Below are 17,742 nucleotides of genomic sequence, written 5' to 3' on the forward strand. Positions count from 1 at the left end.
AGGAGGTTGAGGATGCAGTGACCTGAAATTGTACCACTACAAACAAAACAAAAATCCAAACTCTCTGCTTGAAAGTCACAATTCTTTGTCATCTGGTCCCAACTTATTATCCTAGCAGGTGTGACCTACAAAGTATTTCTACCAAATGTATTCAACATTTTATCACCTATGATATGAATCTAGGGCCATCTAAGTAGTTATTGCTTCATGAAAACTTCCTTAACTATTAGAACAGATATTATTAATATAGGAATCCAATATAAAATCAAAATACATTTATTGTTAATTAGCAAATATAAAGCTCTATGGTGGAAGGTTTGAGGAGTAAAAAGATGAATTAGATACAGACTTTGCTTCTAGTCTATTACGAAGTTTACTGGAGCTCATAGAAAGTGCTATGAAAGTGGAGAAGAAAAAGAAGTAATGCACGTTGTGTGTGTGTGTTTATTTCTACAATTATTGGGGTCAGAGAAGTGTTTTGGAGGGTGAAGTGACATTTAAATTATCCTTGGAAAAAAGAGTAAACTTATTCTGTAAGCACAGTAGACATGCCGTCTAGGAACCCACAATCCCTTTAGGAGCCCCCAAAATTTTTAATTTTAATTTTTTGCAAACTCAGAAAAAATAGTGCTTTTCTATATTTAATGTGTTAATTCAGTGAATATTTATTAAGCACCTACTATATCCTAGATATTGAACTAGGAACTGAGGATGCAGATATAAAAGAGGGAGTCCTTGTCATTATGGAGATGACCTTCTAATAGGTTCAGCAGACAACGGACACATAAACTATCAAATAAAGAATAATTTTCCAATGTCGTAAATGCTTTGGGGCAGTAAAGAAGGCAATACATAGAATAAATGTAGAGTGCTGTTGTAACTCAGGTGGTCACCATGTTAAGTGGGAGGAACATAAGAGAGGAAAGAGCAAATTCCCAAGAGTTTGCACATTCACAAATGTGGTATGACAGGACTGAGTGAATAAGGGACTGGCTATATGGAGTTAGGTCGGAAAGGAAGTTTACATTCTTGAATTTGATTGTATAATATCTTGTGTTCCTACCCTTGTTAATTTGTCTTCTTTTTATTTTTAATTTGTACTAACTTAAAATTTATCTTTGTAAAGTATTTTGAATGTTTTCTGGAACAGGGTAGTATGCTTAAAATTCTCTTATATCCTGCCCAACCTCTAGCAGTACATTGAGATTATGAAAGACATTCAATAAACATCTCTGATTGGTCTGGGTAACAGAAAATACATTCAGATATCACATAAAATTCCACTGAAAGGAGCCAAGAACTCAGTTAGGTCTTAGATAAAATCATTTGTCATTTAGTTTACATAGTCCTATAAACATCTAAAGTAAAATAAGAGGTATCACATGGCTACTTTAAATAGTGTTGGCCTCTTTTTTAAAAACAAATTTGTTAGCACTATTCCAAGAGCACATTATAATCTATGACTCAATTTGGTATTTTATTCATGCTATATGGGGAAATACTTAGATATCATTTTTGGAAGTTCCAGCAAACATGTATATGCTTTCCTCCAGTATCTCCAAATCAATTCTAAGCAATTAAAGTAGTATAAGAATTAATTTAAAAGGAATGTTTTTATTAATTTATATAAGCTTTGAAACTTCCGGAAGCTGTGTTTAGACGAAGCATCAATCTGCATTTATGAGTTAGCACAATGACACAGTATAATGTAAGTGTAAAATAAGGAGGAAGCAAATCTGATACATTTTGATATGTTCTGTAATGCTTATAATATTTGCAGATAAAACAATTCACTAAGAAACATAACTGCTGTGACTAGAATGTTTGTTCCCTCTGAAACTTATGTTGAAACTTAATCCCCAATGTGCCAATGTTGAGATGTGGGACCTTTAAGAGGTGATTAGATCAGGAGGGCTCTGCCCTCATGAATGAATTAATCCACTCATGAATTAATGGATTAATGGGTTATCATAGGTGTGAAACTGATGGCTTTATAAAAAGAAGAGAGACCCGAGCTGATATGTTTTCACCCCCATATCTTGTGAAGCCCTGAGCTGTCTCCTAACTCTACAGAGAGCTCCCACCAGCAAGAAGGACCTCATTGAATGCAGCCTCTCAACCCTGGACTTCTCAGCCTCCATAACTGTAAGAAATAAATTCCTTTTCTTTATAAATTATTTAGTTTCCGATGCTCTGCTTTAAGCAACAGTAAATGGAATAAGACAATAGCACTATTTATACAATTACTGGACTCAATTACTCTCCTTTGGGGGAAGTATTGGAATCTTACATTTTATTTTATTTTGTGTTAATAGAATTAATCTGATTTCATTGATAAGTAAAAGACTGATTACAGAGAATTTATAACTATGATAGGCTTTGCTCTTGATAGTGATGAATAAAAATATTATTTCATTTGGATAACACTTAATCTTCAAAAGGATTAGACAAACAGAAATTGATCCATCAATTAGTCTTTCCTCCAATTAAAACTGATACCTCCCATTTGCAAGGACAGCAGTCAGTTAATAAGACTTAATCTTTTGATTTTATGTAAATTCTGTCACTTTCCAAAGAAACATTAAGATTATAATCTTTATATAAGAAAGAAGATTTTAAAGTGCAAATACATTCATGACTCTTGAGGGTGGAGTGCTTAATTATTAATTACTTTCCTTTTATTTTTAACTATCCTCAAAGAATTACTCCTGCATCAAAATCCAGAGAATGTTTATATTAGATTTTCATTTGTAATTAAGTTTTGTATACCTAATTTGGGAATTTCATTATGTAAATATTTATATCACATTCAATTTAGCTCAGCATTTACAAATATAATCTCACAGATAGAACATCTTGGAGAACTAATATCTATCAGAGGGAATTCTGTATAGAGAACCACTTACCTGATTTTGCCTACTTGGGGCTTCTGTTAGTATGTATACCTAGGTATTTCATGGAAGGTTCAGGATTTTTAAAGACAAAATATGGTTGGCTTAGAATCACTACACCACATATTTTAGGTAGAAAATATAAACCATAAGACTTATTTCAAATATGTGTGTTTGTAGTTTATATTCTATATGTTAAGATATTATATTAATTTCTAACTTCTCCACAGTGAGAATTAAGGGCCTGCCCATGGACAACCTAAACTAGTATTGATAATATAATAATACTAAGAGAGTAAGCACCTGCACTTTAGGTCCCTAAATTTCTCATCATAATACTTACTCTTATCTTTTTATCATTAAGTGTTGAATTATTCTGTACTTGCCACTTAATTTTTAAAAAATGCTCTTATTTTGAAAAAAATCTCAACCTTAAAAAAATTGCAAGAATAATTTAAATAACACTTTGCTGAGCCATGTGACAGCAAAGGACCAACAAAATGCCTCATCACCCCGGAATACTTTAGCATAGATCAAAGACTTTCTATTACAGAACCACAATACAATAATCTCGGAAATTGATATTGATATGTTACTAACATCTAAACCTTAGATTCCATTCACTTTTTGCCAGTAGTTTCAATATGGTACTTTATAAGAAAATAACCAGTCCAGAATTATGTACAGCATTTAGTTGTCATCTTATTGAACTCTGTCATTGTGGAGCATTTCTTTAGTCCTTCCTTGACTTCAGAACCATGACATTCTTAAAGATATTACAGGACTGTCATTTGGCAGAATGTCTCTCCACTGAGTTTATCACGTGTTTCCTCATGATTAGAAGATTAAAGTTATGCAAGTTGGGCATGTATGTCACAAAGTGACTCTGAACTCTTTCATCCCATCAGGGGACACGTAAGTTTGACTTATTCCATTACTGGTGAAGTTGACTTTGATTACCTGATTTAGGTGATATCTTCCAGGATTCTCATCATAGTTTTTTTCTTTTTATAATTAATAAATATTTTGTATGGGGAGGTATTTTGAAGCTATGCAAATATTGTTTTTCATCAAAATTTTAATTTATTTATTCATATCAGCACGGATTAACAGATTCTTATTTTATTTAATGGGTCACAGTTCAATATTCTCATTATTTACTTTGATGTTAAAATTTCCCCAGATTTGGTCAGTAGGTTTCCTTTCAAGGTGATTTATATGGTGTCCCTTTGAAATTTCTCCATCATTTTCTAGTAATTCATTTCTTTTTGACAAGATATTTCAGATTCTTCTTATGATTTCCCTTTCCCAACTCTAAATGAATCATTTCTACAAAAAGTTCTGCTTCCCTTGAGTAAACAACGCTATTTAGAAATCAGGATCTGAGTTTGAGGTGTGCTCATTATAATTGGAAATTAACAATCCCAATATGCTCTGTGGAGAAAGGTAGGGACTACACACACACACACACACACACACACCCCACACACAAACACTTTTATATGTAGCATCTCTCACTCTCTCTCTCTCTCATCTATCTTCTTCACAATAATGTCACTGTTCACAAAATCCAGCACCACAGAGTTCATTCTTGCTTTCTCTCTTTTCCCATCTGTTACTCTTGTCTGACATTTGAGAAACGCGGCTCTTATTATGCTTAATGTATTTCTTTGATCATTGTTTCTTGTGTATCCAATTTCCAAGTGCTACCACAACCACACCAAACTTATATGTTTTCCTCACTTACGCTGGGCTGTGATACACTGTGCAGGGACATTGCTGTCACTGGCCCTTTCCTCATGAAGACACTCTGCTCATCCCATTCAGGCTCCAACATCTCTCAACAGGCTGCCACCCCATCCCGGGGCAGATGCTCCCCTTGATATTCATATATATATATATATATTTTTTTTTTTACATAATCTTATTAAACATTATCCTAGTTGTAATATTTAGAATTATCTAATCATATTGTTCCCTGCATTTTATATTTTTTTAAAAATAGTGATTTCAAAAAAGATTAAAAATGATGAAAACATTGTGTATTTCTTTATGCTGAATTTATCTATGTACATTTTTTTTCTATTTTAATTTTAAATGATAACTTGCTATTACCTCTGCCTAAAACACTTTAGCCAGAAATTTAAAATGTCACTGCTTCAGAGAGAACTTTTTGGCCGCTCGATATATCGGCTCTCTTTCTGTCATTTTCTTCCCTTGTTCTTCTAACACCTGTCAAAATTTTAAATTATATTATATTATGTAATTACTTATTTGTTTATTGTTTCTCATTCCCAATACTTACACTCTGTATGAATATAGGCTTTACATATTTTATTCAGTGAGACTTTTCCAATATCTTGAGTTGTGTTTAGCACATGATATATAATAAGTAAACATTTAAAAAATATACTCAATAAATGCTTGTTGACTGATTAAAGTGTGTTAAGACATTGAAAAAATTTCAAAAAGAAAACAGCACTTTGGGAGGCCGAGGCGGGTGGATCATGAGGTCAACAGATCGAGACCATTCTGGTCAACATGTTGAAATCCCGTCTCTACTGAAAATACAAAAAATTGGCTGGGCATGGTGGTGCGTGCCTGTAATCCCAGCTACTCGGGAGGCTGAGGCAGGAGAATTGCCTGAACCCAGGAGGCGGAGGTTGCGGTGAGCCCAGATCGTGCCATTGCATTTCAGCCTGGGTAACAAAAGTAAAACTCCATCTCAAAAAAAAAAAAAAAAAAAAGAAAACAGCTATATTTAATATATATGAAATAGGCAAAGTTTGAATCATCATAATTTAGGAGTATTTCAATAGTTGAGAATGGGTCAAGAAGTTGAGCATATAGTAACTACAAATAATATGAAATTGTAATTTTAGATACTAGCTACATAGTTTATTAGATCTGCTAATATTATAAAAAGTAATCATATATAAGAAATTTGAAATCATATCCACGTATTTTATATAAATATTAGCTATTGCATTTACTAGTTAAGGAGTAGATACAGTAACTACTACTTGAAGCTTATTTCAAATATTTCATTATTTCTGTATCTCAAATTTTACAATTGAAATTGGTAATAACTCATAATTTGGAATGTAAGCCTGATCAATTTTGGCACAGTGACAGAAATCCCATTTCAAATAGCTGATGTGAAAATATATTTTACCTACTTATGTATCTACAAAATCCAGGATGGACTTCATGAGTCACTAGATTGAGAAGCTTAAATGAAATCTTAAGGTCCCTATCGCTTTAAAATCTCTTTCTTTTTATCTCTTTTTACTTTTCTCTTGAAGAATGTATTATAGCAGACTCTTTCTGTGTGGTTTCTAAAGACTTCATCTCTTGACACAAGTAGCAAAGTCATTGCAAAGGGCATGCATGCAGAGATAAGGAGTTGGTGCAGATGACCTACCATAGCCTAGAGGACACCCAGTGTATCGTGGGGCTTACATCATCCTCATCATTAGCTTTCTCAGAGCAAAGGGGAGGCTTTTACCTAAGTATTCTTTCAAAAATATTTGTGAGGACTCTGCATTTTTTTGTTGTTGTTTTTTACATACCTACCTTTGTACTTCCACTCTTTTGGAAGGTTCTAGGTTATGTTTCAATCCTAGAACTGTAGGGTAGGTCAGCTGCACATAAGCCACTAAGGAACTAAGAACAAGGAGATAATTAAAAACCAAGACAAGGAGAGGACAGATTCCAAGAGATGCTGCCAGAAATAATAAATATGTGCGATAACAATAGAACTGAGAGATTTCTATGAGTTGAGAGAGAAATTCTGGACATTTTTTGTGGGGGGTATTTCTTGTCCCTTGTACTTTCTTTTTTTTTTTTTTTCTTTGAGACAGAGTCTTGCTCTGCCACCAGGCTGGAGTGCAGGGGCACAATCTCGGTTTACTGCAACCTCCACCTCCCAGGTTCAAGTGATTCTTCAGCCTCAGCCTCCTGAGTAGCTGGGACTACAGGCACGCACGACAACACCCAGCTAATTTTTGTATTTTTAGTAGATAGGGGGTTTCACCATGTTGGCCAGATGATTTCAATCTCTTGAATCTCATGATTCCCCCACCTCGGCCTCCCAAAGTGCTGGGATTACAGGCATGAGGCACTGCACCCAGCCTCATCCCTCACACTTTCTAATAGGGAAATATCATGAATGGGATCACTTCATATTTTAACCTGAACCAAACTTAAGTCCTGGTTCCAAAACATGATTAGAGTAAAAGGAAAATGTTCCTACTCTGACTGAAGTAAGATAGTTTGGAAAACCCTCAAAATTTAGACTGTACTTTGGGCGCGTTGTGTGTGTACACGTATATATGTGTTTTGACCAAATAATAAACAGAGTCAACCTTCTTCAGCGTTTTTCTCATTCAGCTGTTAGGTATTATACTGTGTCTGTGATAAGGGCAAAGATGAATGAAAAGTTAAGGACAATTATTTATAATTTGTATCTTATTTGAAAATCCCATAAAAAGATGAAAATGTGATGGCTTGCAAACCACTAGAAGAAAAGGAAGTTCAAAAAGTGTTTATATTCTTGGGTCTGGAGACAGATTTTGTAAGCATGGGAGGCAATATTCTTAGTGGTTAGAGGATCAGCTGGGTCTCATACACACCTGGGAAGAAATCCAAACCCTGTCCTTTACTGGTGATGAAATACTTGTCAAGTCCTCTACTTTCTCTAAGCACTAATTTCCGTACCTGTTAAATGAACATGCAAATTATATCTAACTCACAGGGTTACCATGAATAGGAAATGAGTTACTATATACATATATCACTGAGTTTACTACATGACCCATAAGAAGCTATTATCCATCATACATTTTGAAAATATTCCAAATTTTTCTTAATTAGTTATTTATATTAAGTCATTTACCATGACAAAACCGGCTTGAAGACAAATATGTTACTAGTGTTAGGAAATAGGCAGCAGTCATTAACACGTCAATCTATATTATTTTTCAGTTTTCCAGAAGAAAGCCTGGTTATAGGCCACAAACATAGAAAAAGTTCATTTTGAGTGAAAAGAAGATGAAAACAGGCCTTCATAATGGGGTACACTTGGGGGAAGCAGGATCTGGAACAAGTTCGTTAGCTGGGTAACCCTGGTTTCTGGAGGCAACTTGGAGGGCATGGAAGATAATATTTTCCAAAGATGATCACAATAGCATCCCCCCTCCACATGCCTTTCCTAATGCAACACTCTCACTTCAGGAGTTGTAGCCTAATTTCCTCCTTGTCCTGTTGAATCTGAGCTTGACTTGGTGACTTGCTTGGCTGATACAATGTAGCAGAAGTGACATTTTGTGTCTTGTGATGCTGTCACTCTGATGAGCTTACAGCTTCTGCCTGAGACTCTTAGAGTGTTTACTTCTGGAATGCTCCTGCAGGGAAGCTGCTATTCTGAGAAGATTTTAAACCAAACAGAGGGGCCAAGGGTAGTTATTCTGCTTAACAGTCTCATTTTAGCTAGCAGCTGGTAGCAGCATTAATTACCAACCATAGGAACGAATCATTATGGATGACTCCAAATGACTGCAGCCCCAACTAACATCTGCCTGTCATCACATAGAAGACTTGAAGTGAGAATCACCCAGCTAAACTCATAAACCCACAGAATCATGTGAGATAATAATGCAACATTATTTTAAGCCACTAAGTTTTGTTGTAGTTTGTTATGTGATCGTAGATAACCAGAAGAGCAGAGTTGGAAATACAAAAAAGAAAGAGAACAAGTACCAAAGGATCTAAGAAAATTTACCTAATAGAAACTTGGAGGAGGGTAAACACGAATATCTCTTCCTTTCACCTCACAGCCTTGCCTGGAACCAGCCCTATGAGTACCCAGAGTAAAATCCAGACATATTTAACGGCTTGCACTATCACAAATGATTCCATAGAAATGTTAACTACTTAATATGCATGATTTTTATCAAATATTTGTAAAACAAGAAGAAATTAAGAAGCATAAAGTAGTTTTTCCTTTTCTTTAACAATCTCTAAGGGATCTTGGGAAGTCAATTGAGTTATACCTCATTTTTTTATATGTGGGGACCCTGTTTATCTGTGTAGTTGTTTTCTGGAGACCTGTATTATTAGGTTGCATAGAGAATCAGAAAGAAAATTCATGAATGAACTAACCACATGAAACTTTAGTTCCCCTCAAATACCCTTTAACTATCTTGCTTTAGCAGTGGAATGTGGATAGACATTTCCTGCATGCAACTTCCTATCTCTTTGTGGTTTAGTTTACCTCTATTCCTGGATGTTTGCACGGTAAATATATTGCAAATGTATAGCCAAGTGAGACTTAACGTTTTGCAAAAGATACGAAATTCTATGTAGTCCAGGAAAGGATCGTTTGAAAAATACTTAGATCTCATTTCAATGCCATTGGCAAATGAGTAAACAATTGAGAGAAAAAAAAACCAAAAACCAAAATGAAAAAAACAAGGATGGGGACATGACAAAGGAAGTGGCAAAGGAGAGTTGTTAAAAATAACAAGGGTTTAAGATCATCTAAGAGAGGTCCTTGCAGAAACGACTGAGCATATATCCATATGGATACATATATGTATATATAGTCCTCTTAATTGCACTGAAAAAATTCAATGTGTAAAATGTGTTATCATGCAATAATACAATTTGTCAGTAATTAAATGTATATATTTGTCTTTTCTAAGAATTGAACCAGTTTGCAGTTATAAAACAAGTTTGGTTAAATATTAGATTATATTTTATCACATTTTTATTATTTTGGTTTCATTTATCAAGATAACATTTTAATCAAAATATTTTCCTTTATTTAAAAAATAAAATTTTGTACCAATTTAATGATCTGATTTATTTCAGTGCCTTTTCTCCCTATATTAAACATATTAATTATCCCCAGGTGAGAAAGGAAAATAATATTTAGCCTCCCAGATTAGAGAGAAATAATTTATTTGATAGTGGTTTTCATTGTCAAGTTAATAGAGGATGCTTTCTTAAATAACTCAGGGCTTGCAAATGGTGGGAAAATAAGCTTTCACATAATAAGCTTGGGGTAATGGTTTACATGAAAGACATAATATTAAGGTAATCGGAAGTATAAATATCTTTTGAGGAAAGAAGGAGTCGAAATAAATTTTGTATTTGATTTTAGAGAGTACTAAATAAAGCGCAGAATGAAAAACCCTCTTGTTTTTCTACTCTCCTTCCATCCATCCAGGCAACCAGCACTTATTCCACCATTTTCTGAGGAAAAACATAGGACTATGACACAAAGTCTCACCCTTGTCTCACGTGGAGGGGAGTAAGCCAGTGCTATTCCCTATCTGAGCTTGGAATGTGCAAGACATCAAAGGGATTGATGGTGAGTAGTTACAAAGTTGTTGCTGTAGGGAGAGAGGAAAAGAGGGGATGGGTCATATTACTAAAATGAAGAACTGTAGGAATTCAAGGAGAAGTTAGGGCAATTTAATACATGAGCTATCTATAGTACACTCTCAATAGGTATCTCTGAGAGTAACAAGAAAGGTCTTGCAGCGAGAGGCCCTTGTGTGATACAAAGGGACAAAATAATTTGATCAGGGGTTCAAAACTCAATCACTCACTCCTCTCCCACTACCACCACCCAACTCTTTATGTCACAATTACTCAAATACCTTCAATGAACAATTGCCTAAATCTTCTTCTGGGCTAAATATGGAGATGCTCCCAGTGACTGAGAGGTAGACCTGTGTTCTTACCTCCGTCCTGGTAATGGAGAAGTGGCAGCTGCACCCTCCTGTGAGATGACTGGGTGAGAAGTCTTTATATTCACAGCTGGAGAAGCAGCCAGGTGGAACTTCTGATTTCTCTTCCCCCAACAGTATGCACTCTGGCAGAAGGGGAAGAGATGAGATGGAAAAGGATGAGAATGGAAAAGAAGAGGAAGGAAAAGGGAGCAAAAGGAATTGCTTCTCACATGAGTACATACAAAAGAAGAAAAGGACTCATCTGAGGGGAGGGGTCTGGGGCAATTTTGAGAACGCTCAACCATGCTGACTGAAAGAGCAATGTCAAACATCAACAACTTTTTTGTTTCTGTAAGCAAACTATATCAAGACAAAATCCAATACACTTAAAAGTGTTAAGCCCTAAATCTTTAATGACAATGAAACCATGTGTCACAGCACAAATAACATTTTTACTTGCTTATTTTCATTGCCTTTGTCTCTAGTTCTCCAACATGTAAACATGAAGAGATTTTATTATTCAGGCAAGTATGTAAAGACCTACGAACTCTTCTTTATGGAGTTCACCAAATATCACTGAGAGTTTGTTGCCATTACATTGAAAGTAACACTGGGTAGATTTGTGTATTTATGGTATAACAGGTTTAGCAAGCAGTTTGAGCTTGATGGATAAAGACACGAAATGGTTTTATTTTATTTTTTCCATTTACTACATTCAACCTTGCACTGTTAAATTTCCTTGTTCTCTATCATGACAATATCTCAGGCACATTTCATAATTTTGCAATTACTTCTGTTTATTAAAAATATTTTAAGTATAAACACTTATTTGTATATCTAATTTAAATCCAACTTACTGTTCTCCACTCTCACCCCTAAAACCAGCCAGATTTGTGGCCCAGGAGACATAATAGCTTCTTGGATTCTTTTGGCTTTTAACATGTTCCTATAACGATAAAGTTATCTATATAATTCTTGAAAATCTCAGTGTTGCCAATATTTTTAAAGTCCTATAATTCCTAAGTTGGCTGACACAGCAAGAATATTGCTCTTTTGATTTTTGGGTGGTTTCATGTTATTATTCTTTGACACTTCATAGATAGGTATTGTTCTCTGGGAACAGAAACCAAGATGTTACTTAAAGGAACCCTTTATAGAGAGAGAACTTAATGTGAGGTCAATGGGAATTTGAAAAGCTATAATGAAATGAATGTGATACTGGGTATTCATACATCCATATTTTAGATGTACTTTCTTTTTTAAGAAAAAAGTTCTATTTCTTCATCAGGATGCAACAAAGAAGAGGTAGTACATAGTGATTTCAAGCGATTTTTTTAGACACAGAATTCTCCCTTCCCACTTTCTCCCCTTCCTCTCTCTTTCTCATCTTTTTTTCTTTCCTTTCTCATCATTTTCCTTCCATCCCTTCCCTTTTCTCTTTCTTTTTAATTCCTCTAGCCACCTCTCTTTTGCTTTATTTACCTTTTCTCTCCCTCACACTCTCTGTTATGCTCTCTCTCTTTCTCTGAAACCATGCAAGAAATTCCCATATAGAAAACATATACAAATAGGCAGCTCTAGTTGAAGTTAAGAGTCCTAGACCCAGGTTCAATTTATTTAGTTTCCACTTACTCTCTCCCTGTCATGGCATCTGAAGTTCTTCGTTGTTATCAATCAAGTGAGAAGAAACAACTGGTGTGAAACAACAACAACAAAGCAGTTTGGCTTACTGCCTAGGAATATGTAAGGTAGATCAAAGATGCTACTTGGTCTAGATTGGTTAATTGATTGGAAATATGACATGAAGAGCTGTAATTTGAACATGTTTGATTACAGGGCAATTCTGAAAGTTGGAGGAAGGGAGGGAGGAAGGCAGGGATAGAGAAAGGAGAATAATGTGAAAGGCAGAGTGGTCAGATTTTAGGATTACCTAATTTCGTAATGGCATTTGAATTCTTGGTTCCATTTTTTAATGAGTTTTGAGTGCCTTGGATTCTGTGTTACTTCCTGCATGCTTTAAATCACACAAATATATATATACAGAGTTGTAGGTTGTGATAGGCTATTATATTATTATAAAGAAATACTTGAGGCTGCATAATTAATTAAAAAAAAAGAGGTTTAATTGATTCACCGTGGGGCAGGCTTTAAAGGAGGTCCTGGCATCTGCTTCTTGTGAGGGCTTGGAAGCTGACTGGTGGAAGGTGATGAGCAGCCAATATGTCATATGGCAAGAGTGAGAGCAAGAGAGAAGAGGGAGGTGCCACACTCTTTTAAACAAACAGATTTCCCATGAACTCAGAGTAAGAACTCACTCATTATCAAAAGGACAACATCAAGCCATTCATGAGGAATGCACAACGCCCATGACACAAACACTTCCCACTAGGCCTCACCTCCAATATCAGGGATTACATTTCAATGTGAGATCTGGAAAGAGCAAAACACCCAAATCATGTCATGGATGTAAATTTTTCTTCTAGTTTAAAGTAAAACCAGGAGAACTGTAATGTATATAGAGGTTTAAGAGAGAGAAAACTGACCACAGAAGTTAATTGACACATTTGTTATGTATTACAGTATCATCTATAGAGAATCTTTAAAATGTACACATCCTTTGACTTACATATTCTACTTCCAAGGACGTCTTTTGATGAATGAATGGAGAATTGAAATATTTCTGCATAGATAACTTCACATAGCATTATTTACAACAATAGAAATGAACATAGACATTTAAGAGTAGGCTGGAAGTTAATAAAGAATAGCATAGTCATGTAATGAGCAATTGTATGGTCATTTCGAGTGTTTTCTAAGAATGTTTAAGATAGGCTGTCATATTATACAACTCCAAGAGGCATGTTATAGTCTATTTGAAGCATTTTCTTTAGAATCATGCAGTGCCTAGCCTATATTTGTGTGTCTAATATGCTGGCTTAATGACATATTGAACATTAAGCGCAGTTTGGCATTATATTACTATTAAGTAAAAATGCAGCATTCATACAGAAAGATTATAGAGAATATGCCAAATTACACTAAGTTATCCCTGGGTGTTGGCATTATAAGTGATTTAAATAATTCTTTTTGAGTATTTTCTATTTTTTCTATAATGAGCACATATTGCTGATATCAGAAAAAAATGATAATTATAATTTTAATGCTCCTATCTCTGGTCTGTTAAAATAAGCACCAAACACTGCGTTTATAAACAACAAAATCTTCTGTTATATCCTACACCTAATATACTCAGGTAACTCCTTCATGGCAACTCTGCACCGATGCTTCATAGTAATAATTATTAATTTTTAACTTATTACTCAATACAGGTACTATTTGAGAGATTCTCTATAGTTATGGATTTCTAAAGTGGGCACTATGTTTCTAATGAGGATCTGATCAGCCTTGAATATATTGAGAAATAACCTCATGTTTTCTACAGTCTATAATTCTGTTGATTTAGTATATAATTCTGATTTCACAAACTCAAAAAAGTATATAGGACTCTCCAGGGGTTTTTTAAATCAATAATAGGTTTTGATTTTTCCAGAGTATGGGTTTAATGTCTAGATGTACTGATTTTGCCATTTGACTGATGACTTGTAATGCTCCCTAACTGGCCTCTGGGGACATAAAGATTACTGTAATTTAGACTGACAGAAAATATCACAGTCAACTATGGTATAAACAGATAAACAAAACTGTCATTTGCTTTAACATCTTTACCAAAAGGGGCATATTAAATGGGGCTGGAGACATTTGATTAAATATTACCATTAGAAAAGTTCCATTATGGGGAAAAACTAAGTAAGCGCACACATTGAATACATATGTTCTTTAACATATATTTTCTCCATCAGTTTCTAAGGAGGCCTACAAGTAACCTCATCTATGAGAATCTGAATGGTATGATAGACTATCACTCTTTCCTATGCTTGCCGTCTGTGAACCCTTGTGAGGTCTGTGGTCTGGGCAAGCAAATTGATTAGCCAACAATGCTAACAAGCCAGTGGTCACAACTTGGAACCATATCCAACCATTCATTCCATTAGAGGCATGCATTCCTATTGCTAACTCGGCCTTTCACCTTGAAGACAAATTCCAATAGTCATCTATTACTGAGCACTGTCCTGTATGTCCAGTCATGGTTCCAGTGTCCTACATATGTAATTTATAATCCCAAGATATTTCTTTAAGTAAGCTTTTTTTTTCTCTCTATTATATAGATGAGGAAAACCAAGGCACAGAGATTTTAAATGATTTTCTAGGACTATTTAGTTAGTAGTGACTGATCCAGCATTCACACACTTGAGTTTTTCAAGCACAAACTGTTCTCCTAGTTCTATGCTTTGATGTTTTGCTCCTATTACTAATTACCAGGTGAGATGCTGTGTTAACAAAAATCAGTGGCTGTCTAGAAAGTAACTAATAAATGGTCAACGGTTTTGTCTCTGTGTGTGAACAATATATAATAGCATATTATGTCTTTTTTTTAGCATATTATGTCTCTCCAGTAGATTTGATAACTTGTTATTCAAAGTGATTTGTCTTAGTTATCTGTGTCTGTGTAACATATTAACCCTGAACACAGCAGCTTAAAACATTTATAATCTTAAAATTTCTGTGCAGGAGAATCTAAGCATGGCTTAGCTGGATGCTTCTGGTTTATAAAGTTGTAGCCAAGCATCAGGTTGGGGCTGTTGTCTTATCTGCCTCCAGTCTCACTCATGTGGTTACTCAATAGGTGAGCCTCATGTCATGTCAGCTGGTTTCATTCAGGCAAATTACCCAATAAATAACAAGAGATAGAACACTCAAGATAGAAGATGCAGTCTTTTATAACTTACCCTAAGTGAGACTCCCATTTCTTATGCTGTATTCTGTTCATTAAAAGTAAATCAATAACTTCAGATTATTCTTTTTTTTTTTTTAATTGTACTTTAGGTTCTGGGATACATGTGCAGATCATGCAGGGTTATTGCATAGGTACATACATAGCAAGGTGGTTTGCTGCCTCCATCCCCCCATCATCTATATCTGGCATTTCTCCCCACAATATCCCTCCCCACCCTCCCCAGCCCCCACTATCTCTCTCCTAGCCTTCCCAACTAAGCTCAGTGTGTGATGATCCCCTCCCTGTGTCCACCTGTTCTCATTGTTCATCACCAGCCTATGAGTAAGAACATGAGGTGTTTGATTTTCTGTTCTTGTGTCAGTTTGCTGATAATGATGGTTTCCAGATTCATCCATGTCCCTACAAAGGACACGAACTCATTATTTCTTATGGCTGCATAGTATTCCATGGTGTATATGTGCCACATTTTCTTTGTCTAGTCTATCATTGATGGGCATTTGGCTTGGTTCCAGGTCTTTGCTATTGTAAAGAGTGTCACGGTGCACACACATGTGCATGTGTCTTTATAATAGAATGATTTATAATCCTTTGGGTGTATACCCAGTAATGGGATTGCTGGGTCAAATGGAATTTCTATTTCTAGATCCTTGAGGAATCACCACACTCTCTCCCACAATGGTTGAACTAATTTACACTCTCACCACCGGTGTAAAAGTGTTCCTATTTCTCCACATCCTCTACAGCATCTGTTGTCTCCAGATTTTTTAATGATCACCATTCTAATTAGCATGAGATGATATCTCAATGTGGTTTTGATTTGCATTTCTCTACTGACCAGTGATGAGCATATTTTTATATGTTTGTTGGCCTTATATATGTCTTCTTTTGAAAGTGCCTGTTAATATCCTTCACCCACTTTTGAATGGGTTTTTTTTTCTTGTAAATCTGGCTTAGTTCTAGATGGAAGCTAGTGCTTCCATCTAGATCTGTGCCAACAACCCTGGCACTGCTGGAGTTGCTGCCCAGCCCTGTCCAGGCAGCTCATGGGGTCTTTTCAACCCAGCAAAGACTTCCTGTTCTGTATGTTGTGGAGGGCTTGGGTGAAGGGCAGTATCTGCACTGAAGTCCTGGAAGGGGAAAGCCCCCAATCCTCTGGTCAGTTGCCTGCACCTCCCAGGTGGAGCAGTGCCCCGCCCTGCCTCAACTTGCCCTCTTTGGGTTAAACCCACTGTCCAACCAGACCCACAAAATGAACCTGGTACCTCGTTTAGAACTGCAGAGACCCACTTGGCTTCTGCATCTCTCTCACTGGGAACTGCATTCTAAAGCTCCTCTATTCAGTCATCTTGGAACCTATCCAGATTATTCTTAAAAGGAGTAGATTGTATAGAGAAATACATAACAGAAGATGGGGAATCACTGGAGATTATTTTAGAAACTGCCTATCACATGATTTAACATCAATGTTCTGAAAACAGAGGATTATAATACATATTCACAAGTTTTCTAAAATTTCAGAACTGTTATAATCAGGACACTAGTATCAGCAAACAGAATGTCAACTTACTATGGTTTAAACAAAAATGAACATTTATTGATGCAGGTACCTCAAAAGTCTATATAATGGAACTACCTTCTGACTGACTATGTTGAATGAGTATTAGTAGGATTTCGTCTGTCACTCCTCTCCTTGGTTTTATTTTCTTCTATGTGGCTTTATCTCCTGTTAGGCTCACTCAACATCATGTAAAGACTAACTTTACCAACCCTGGGGAATATAATGTGTAGTAGTTACTATGTCTTTGTAGAGAGTCCCAACCAACACTTTCATTAAACCTCATGCTCATTTCTGGATGTAAAGAGAAAGTCCTTTGAATAGTTATGACTATGTAATGTTCCATCCCTGGGGTGGGGTGGGGGTTGGTGTGACATCAATCATATGAACCAAGTGTTGTAGAGATATTTGACTCTTAAAGAAAAGTTACAGGTAAAAGGGATCATATTATGGGTAAATAAAGATAAAAATAAACAAGTAAATAAAAATAACCACAGTGTTACAGGCTGAATTGTGTACCTCTCAAATTCATACATTGAAGCCTCAGTCCTCAGTGTGACTGTATTTAGAGATAGGAACTTTGAGGAGGTAATTAAGTTTACTCAAAGTCACAAAAGTGGGTCTCTTACCAATAGAGCTGAGGAAGAGACACTGGAGTGCTCTCTCTCTCTTAGCACACACAAAAAGGAAGGGACATATGAG

General features: G+C 35.6%; 1 long non-coding RNA gene across 1 annotated transcript in view; it reads left to right on the top strand.

Annotated features, from left to right (window-relative positions):
* Positions 1-17,528, top strand: part of LOC108588782 (uncharacterized) — a 78,267-nt gene extending 60,739 nt beyond the window's left edge. The window contains exons 2-4 of the long non-coding RNA XR_004735933.3: positions 1,975-2,145; positions 10,123-10,266; positions 10,766-17,528. This is a non-coding gene — a long non-coding RNA (uncharacterized LOC108588782). The remainder of the gene's footprint in view (positions 1-1,974; positions 2,146-10,122; positions 10,267-10,765) is intronic.
* The last annotated feature ends 214 nt before the right edge of the window (positions 17,529-17,742 follow it).

This window comes from Callithrix jacchus, chromosome 17 (assembly GCF_049354715.1).
Source record: "Callithrix jacchus isolate 240 chromosome 17, calJac240_pri, whole genome shotgun sequence".
Taxonomy (NCBI): domain Eukaryota; kingdom Metazoa; phylum Chordata; class Mammalia; order Primates; family Cebidae; genus Callithrix; species Callithrix jacchus.